The sequence below is a fragment of the Strix uralensis genome, chromosome 10 (assembly GCF_047716275.1).
Source record: "Strix uralensis isolate ZFMK-TIS-50842 chromosome 10, bStrUra1, whole genome shotgun sequence".
Classification (NCBI taxonomy): domain Eukaryota; kingdom Metazoa; phylum Chordata; class Aves; order Strigiformes; family Strigidae; genus Strix; species Strix uralensis.
In genome coordinates this window covers 14,245,348-14,252,903 of record NC_133981.1, presented here as the reverse complement: position 1 = coordinate 14,252,903, position 7,556 = coordinate 14,245,348, and positions in this window count along the sequence as shown.

Sequence of the window (7,556 nt, the reverse complement as noted above, 5' to 3'; positions counted from 1 at the left end):
GTTCTCCTGATCAAAGTCTCTCTGATGGCTGTCCTGTGCTCTTTTGTACTTTTTGAAGAGGTTTTTTACCTTTGCTCTTACAACATTAGTTTGTGGTTGCTTTTTTTGTTTGTTCCATAGTGTTCAGGCACAAACTGATGTCAGTCCTAAACATGTATTTTTACATCTTGTAGTCACCTCACTATTTCATGTCTGCACATGGGGGATTTCCCCATGAGGTGGGTTTGTCCATCCTTAACCTGCTAATTATTGCTGCCTCATGAGTCTCTGGTGCTGGGTGCAGCTGATGAGGGCCCCAAGCGCTGCCCCTGAGTTGGCCCCAGCACTGGCTGTAAAAAGCCTTGGGGCGAGGATGGGGCTATTTATTCTTGGCACTTTCGATTGCAAGATGCTTTGGGCAGGGATCAGGGCCGCTTCCTGCCTGCTGGCCCGCCATGTGTGGTGGGTGTGAGTCTCAGTCCCCTGCACAGGGACAGGGACTGCGTCTCCAAGGTGATGTTTCCTTTTCTGTCCTGCTGCTTAGGATGCGATGCCCTCTGCTAATGAGCTAATGACGAGCCTCTTGGCTGGCGCTACCCTACCGTCTCCTATCACTGGTGCTGCATATGAATAAGCCTGCCTGTGCAGATTCATCTGATACACGATTTGACTTTGTAGTCTGAAATTAGCAGGGATAAAGTCCTCTAATGTATCTGTGTTACGTAGGAACTCTGGAGGGAATTCATAAAATCCGATGAGAACAATCGCATTTGCTCTGATGCAAGCTGCCTCCAGAACAAGTCCTCTTTGTTTTGCTGCCTGCAGACAGGGTGCTGGGTACAGGCAGGGAGCTGCCCTCTCAAAAATGCTGCCAGCAGCGTTAGCTTGGGTCTAGACCTATTCTCAGCCCAGTACGGTGTCAGCAGCCTGGCCTGGAGTCCTTTGGGGTGCATCTATAATAAAAAAAAAAACAAACAGGTGGAATTGGTGCTGCTGCAGGAAGTCAGGGGGGCAAACCTGGCCCCTGCGGGCTCTGGCCTGTGCTGCTAAAATCCTTTTGCCAATATTGTCTGAGGATTAGTAGAGGCTGTGCCAGTGCTGCAGAGCAACAACAAGGTGGTTGGGAGCTTCCTGGGCCTGTAGCAGTGTGAGGTGGGGTTGGGGGGGGGGCTGGGACAGAGATGACCTTTTTCTTTAGTTGCTTTAAATCTGCAAGAGGAAAATGTCAGCAGGAAAAATCTCCCTCACCTGCACGCTGATCTAACCTGCAGGCATCCTGGCCCCCAGACCATGATCTCAAGGGTTAAAGAGGGGGTGACCCAGATGGCAAGTCCCTCTGAATGACATACTATCTTGCAAAGTTCAAGAGCAGGTTTGTTTTCCTTCCATGCTGTTATGCACAAATCCCTCCAAGCAGTTCCTTGTGTTTGTGGAAAGGCAATTGCGTAACTGCCAGCCTGGGACATGCTGGGGTGGGAGCGGGGCTCCCACGGCCCCTGCCTGCAAATGGTCACGCTGCCCGTCACCCCTGTGCCTGGGCTTCTCAGAGGACAGGACTGAAGCGAGCAGGTTATGGGTCCAGGGAGGGTGCCTGTGGTTGCTGAGGGGCCTGGGGGTCGCCCGCCTTCCGGGTGCGGCAAAGGATGGAGTGATGGAATAATGGGAGAGCAGCAGCCTGCTGGGGAAGAGGCTCGAGGGCTTTTCTGTTCCTCTTTTTCCTCCATCGGTGCTGGGCAGCTGCTGGCAGACGGCACCAGGCTGACCTCGGAGACAGATGCTCTGGAGATGTCCCTCCCGGCCAGGGCTGGCAGCAGGGCAGTGACGAAGCAGCCCAGCCTCCGTGTCCCTGTGAGAGAAAACATCCAGCAAGCTCCAGGGTGTGCGTGCCACGGGAACCCATGCTTCTGCCCCTGCAGAAAGCGCTTTCCCCTCCGGAGACACATTCTGCCCTCACTGTGTGTGCTCTGAGCATGGCTCCCCGCAGCTCTGGTCCTCCCTGGGCAGTAAGCTCCCCGCTGGCACTGGCAGGAGTGTGGGGAAGGGGCAGCTGGGCTGGCTCCCCGGTCTGTCCTGGGGAGCACTGAGCCCCAGCAGATGCACCTCCGCAGCTGGGCAGGGGCACGGGGAGCTGGGGCAGCCTGCACCCCGGCAGGGACACCCTGCTCTGCAGTCGCTGCAGCCTCAGCTCCGTGGATGATGATGCTGAGCGCACGTCCCTGTTCCTCGCGGCTCCCCTGTGTTTGGTCTCCTCCCTGGCTGCTTCCTGATGCTCGGAGAGGACCCACCTTTTCCTGCCAGCCCAGCCCCAGCCAGGCCATCGCCCAGGGTGGTTGCAATGTGCCGGGCCTGGCCCTGCTCCGGGGGCTTCTCAGGCCCCTCAGCACCTGCAGTCCTGCTTCTCTACGGCCTCCCTTGCGCAACACGGTGCTGGCCCTGGGCTCGTGGGGAGCTCGTCTTATGTAAATAGGTCACTTCTAGCCCAAAACTGGGGTGTCTGCTGGGAATCGACACAGGTCAGCTGGCCAGAGATAAAACGCATTCCTGTGACCGGCGCCAGCTTCTCCGGTGAATTGAGATCCGCTTTGATAGCAAGGCACTGGGGACTGGGGCGGGGGGCTGAGCGGGGATCTGTGGACCTGCCAGGATGTTTTGGTTGGTGGCCTCCCTGGTGTTGGAGCTGGGCAAGGCAGAAGCAAGAAGACAAGGGACAGCCCATGGCCCCCCTTGGAGGAGAGGATGCCTCTGTCTCCACGCTGTCCCCATCCTGTGCTGCTGCCTCTTGAGTAGCAGCTGGACTTCTTCCCCCGAGCTGGGTCTCTGCCAGCAGGAAGGGACACACAAATGGCTTTTATGGAGCAAGAACAAAATATTTCCTTGTGGCCAGGCAGCAGCATCCCTGCAGGGCAGCGGCCCAATGTTGCTGTGACACCTGCCCAAAGGAGAGCAGCGCACCCCGCTCACCCCATGGCCCCTGGGCTGCAAAGAGCTCAGGCCTCAGCAAGGCATAGGGCATGTCCTGCTGCCCCAAGCCTTGCTGGGGACAAGGGGCTCCCAGTGTGCAGAGGGACCCTGTGCCCTCATGGCTCCACGGCACCCACTGCACCGAGGACAGCAGGTGCTGTGTGTGGCCAAGCAACTGTGCCTTTGTTGTTTCTAATGGGTGGGGTCAAGTTTGTGTAACTGGACACTAATAAAACTGGTTTTAAGCCATTTCTATGGTGATGCCATAGTGGGCCTAAGGGCAGGCATCCGTCTGTCCGTCCCTCCATCCCTCCATCCATCCATCCATCCATCCATCCATCCATCCATCCATCCATCCATCCATCCCACACATGGGTCCATCCTGGGCACAGGGTGCTGAGGGTCCTGTGCTGCCACTTGGCCAGCTGCAGTGGTGCCCCAGCCTGGAGCCACGGAGGGCAGGGCAGAGGGCACCAGGAACGGCTTCTGTCCCCGGCTGGGAGCTGCCAGGGGGCAAAGCTGCCTTCCCTGCATTGTATGGAAATGAGGGTTGGCCAAGAGGCCTCTCACAGCTGCCTCTTGCCCAGCCTTCACTCACGGCCTGCGACTCAGCCGCCTACGTGAGGGCAAAGCAAACTCCAGTGGGGTGCCTGGAGCCAGGACCCACCATGCCAAGCACCCCGCTCCTCTGGTGGGGATCCCCATCCCAGCACCCCTCGCCTGCCCACCAGGGCTTCCTGCAGGCACCCGTCTGCCCAGGGCTCCCCCTCAGGTGAGGGGTGCAAGCAGGAACATGGTACCTGCCCCCCCCACCATGAACAGTGTGGGCAGCAAAGGGTGACACTGGCAGCCAGCCTCATGCGCTGCAGGCTGGTGTCTGCCACGCCAGGCTGCCAGCTCTGGATGAGGCCACGGGCTCTGTCCTCTTTTCTTTCTTGGGTTTGCACTGTAGCAATGTCTCCACCGGCTGCTGCTCTGCGCTGGCCCCACAGGGTCGTTTCGATCTCTCTTTGAAAGGAAAGCAGGGGAGCTCCTCCGGCCCGCAGGGCCAGGATCTGCTGCCCCTCTGCAACCCCTCACCTCGCAGTTCTTCCCCAGCTGACACGTGTGCAACAGAGAATGGGCATGAGAAGGGTGATGTTGGACAATGCAGCACTGGCTTGGTTAGAGACATGAGCCTGAGAGTGTGTCTCTTGTCCCTGGCAGCCCTGCAGCAGGAAGGATGGCATGGGGGAGCCCGGGGCACGGTGCTGCACATTGCGGTGCACCCTGCGCTCTCGCTACCAAGCACCTTGCCCCAGGTCCCCCCCTCTTCTCTCAGCATGCACCCAGGTTTTACACCACAGGGAAGGTGAGACAAGGAGCCTGGCTGCTGAGCCAATTACAGAAAAAGCAGTATTCCCCTGAAACAGCTGTTGCCGCAGCACGGTGTTGCAGCCTGCAGAGCTGTCCTGGCAGGGGAGAGCTGGGAAGGGGCCGTGCCGGCAGGCTGAGTGCGTGGGCCAGCAAGGGGCTCATCAGGTCAGGATGTGAGCAGAGAGCTCAATAAAGAACAGGGTGCCGCTGTGTGAAGCCAAAGGCTTGTTTTCCTGAATCAGAGTCTCAGGGCGGGCCAGGCTGTGTGCTGCTCCCCTCGCAATCTGCAGTGCCTCAGTTCTTCCCGCAGCATTCCCCTGGTCCCCCCACCGCCATCCCTCAACTCTCCCGACCTTCTGTCTTCTTCCTTTCCAGGAAGCGCAGCTGTTGGCAGCGACTGGCCGCTCCTTCCTCCCAGCCACAGGAGGGGCCTGGGCCCCCCGCCAGCCCCGCTATGGGCTTTGTGCAGGACGAGTTGCGCAAGGAGCCCTGTGGACACCCCGTCCCCGCGTGCAGCCACAGCAGAATGGGCCCCAGAGCCACCCACCACCCCAACGGCTTCGGCTCCTCTGTTCATCGGGCTCCACAGGGGAGTGGCTGCCAGCAGAGCAGCCCCTCACTGGTGTTTTTGGGCTCAGTGTGGAGCACTATGTCCCTGGCAAGAGGTGGCAGCGGGGTTTGCTCCTGCTTGGCAGAGGGCCCTTCCCTGCTGCTGGCAGGCAGTGCTGGTTTGGGGGCTTCTCCTGTAAGGGAGCAGATGTAGTTGGAGAGGTGAGACCTCCTGTAAGTGATGTCGGTGTGAGCACCATGCAGGCTGGACGCAGGGCTGCCCTCCCGGCCGCCAGCCACTCCAGCTTTCTCAGGGCCATACACATGGCACAGGGCGCAGAGCTGCCCAAACCTGTCCCTGCCTCCTGTGTGCGAGCCCAGCTCCGCATCTCTCTCGGGAGCAGGAACGTGCACGCGTCCTGAGTGCCAGTCACCACGGTGCAGCCGCCCAACCCCGTGCACTGCCTAGCTGCCACGTGCGTCACGGTCCGGGCTGGCCTGGCCATGGGTGGACAGGCAAGAGCGTAGCCCCGTGCCTCACACAGCTCACCCTCCTGCTCTGCTGCAGAGGTGCCTCTGGTCCATGGCCGCCTTGGCAGCTCTCCCACCTGCAAACCTCCTCTTCGAGAGGAAGTGGCTGGCCCAGCTTCCAGCAGAGCTGCGGGAGCTGCTGGCAGCATCCCTGGAGCAGGTGAGGGCACATGGCACTGCTTGTGGAGGGGCTGGGGCTGCTCCCACCCTGCCAGTTGTGCCGTGAGATTGCAGGAGCGAGACAGGGCTGCCTGTAATGCAGGCAGGGCACCGTCCCCTTCCCAGGTGACCCCGCTCCACTCAGCAGGGTGGCAGGGCCGATGCTGGCAGGGGAGGTCTTGAGGCATCCAGTTGGGAGGGGTCCCATCTACAGCCTTTTAATGAGGTTTTGCAGGAGGGAGGGCTGCCAGGACATCAGGAAATAGGGGTATGCCCAGGAGACATCCCAATGCCTCCCTGCTCCGCTCATGGACACCCACAGGCCCCACGCGACACGCTGATGGTGTTGTCCCCGGAGCTGCAGGTCCAGGGTCCCGCAGTACCACCCACCCTGTATGACTTTTCGCCCAGAGAGCGCTGGCAAGAGTACAATAATATTTGTATACCTAAAAGTAGAACGATTGATCCCGCTGCTGTTTTGCAATGTGTTGACGACCAGGCGGTGCAGAATTATATAAGTGTACGTGGAGTTGGCAAGTTTGTATTTCAATCATATGAGTGCTGTTGTGCAATGCTTCCCCTCCGCGGCCCCAAAGGAAAGAGGGTGCGTGGGGGCTGCTGGTGCTTCAGCAGAGCCTGCCGTGCACACGCCGAGTCCTTCAAGTGCTTATGGTGATCCTGGTCCCCACGGCTCTGAGGGCAAGGGATGCAAGCATTACTATCTGAAGTCTCAAGTTCAGCTTTAAAAGTCGCCCGCAAATGACGCAGCGGGATCCTTGCTCGTTGTCCCTCCCTATCCAAGATAAATCACCCGGCGCTTGCGATTCAGAGCTGATTCCTCAGGAGCAGGAATCTGTCCTGGGCTCCCAACGCCCTCAGAGGCTCTTTGCCCCCGGTGCATTGTACCTGAGTGCAGGAGGGTTTGCAGGAGCCCTTGCAGAGGAAACCCAGGCCCCTTCCCGGCCGCTGGCTGGCAGAGCTGGCACACTGTGCTGAGCAGAGGGAGAGGCTGGGGTCCAGCCACTGTGTGTGCAGGAGGTGGGTGTCTGCATTCCCCTCAGCCGCATTTGCCTGCCGGCATAGTCTGTGCTGCCGACTTCATGGAAATAAAGCGCCATTATCCAGTGCAAACAGGAGGTGGGCTCGTGCCAGGGAGTGGCCAGGGCTCACCTGGAGCAGGGATGCGGCTGCGAGCAGACCCTGAGGCAGGACAAACACTGCAGCCGAAACCAAGGCAGGCTGCGGCACCACGGGCAGGGGATGGACAGGCCCCACAGGATCCAGGCAATACCAAGAGTAATAACCCCACAAGTGGGAAGGTTTGCCCTCCTGCAGTGCTGCTCCCCATCTGCCCACCTCTTGCCCACTGTCATGCTGTGCCCTGCTGGGCATCTGGAAAGGGCCGTGACCAGGCGTGAAGCCCAGACCCCACAAGGTTCCTGGAGGATTCAGCCCCAGTTACATCTCATGGTTCCTGTTCAAAGCGCCCCGTCACCTTTCCAGCCTGAATGTGCCTGGCGTCAGCACACCGTGGCGATTCCGGTAGGCCCGCAGCAGGGGAGCCTAGGCAACTACTCACTCCCAGCCCATCCTCCATCCTCACCACCGTAACCAGGCTCAGCCAGAATTACCTCACCAGTGCTGGGAAAACCGGGGGACTGGGGGAACCGTGCTGGGAGCAGGCAGGGGGCCATGGCAGCCAGAAGCCAGCTGTTATTGTATAACCACTGGCTGGATTTGATTGTTGATGGTTTCTGGATGAATTAAACTCCCCTGTCGCTGTGAGCAGGGCCCTGTGGACTGTTCCATCTCTGCGTCCCTCTATCCCTGCATCCCAGCGGGATGGCAGGGATGGGCAGGATGGGTGAGGGGTGTCTCTGCAGTGAGCTCGGCTGCAGGAATGTCTGTGCCAGCCCTGCTGGATGCTGTAACCGGACCCCCCCGCCTTGTTGCTATCAGCCCCTTGCTGGGCTCAGTGCTGGCTTTGCCAGGTGGAAAATTCCTCTTGTCCCTAGGGCAGC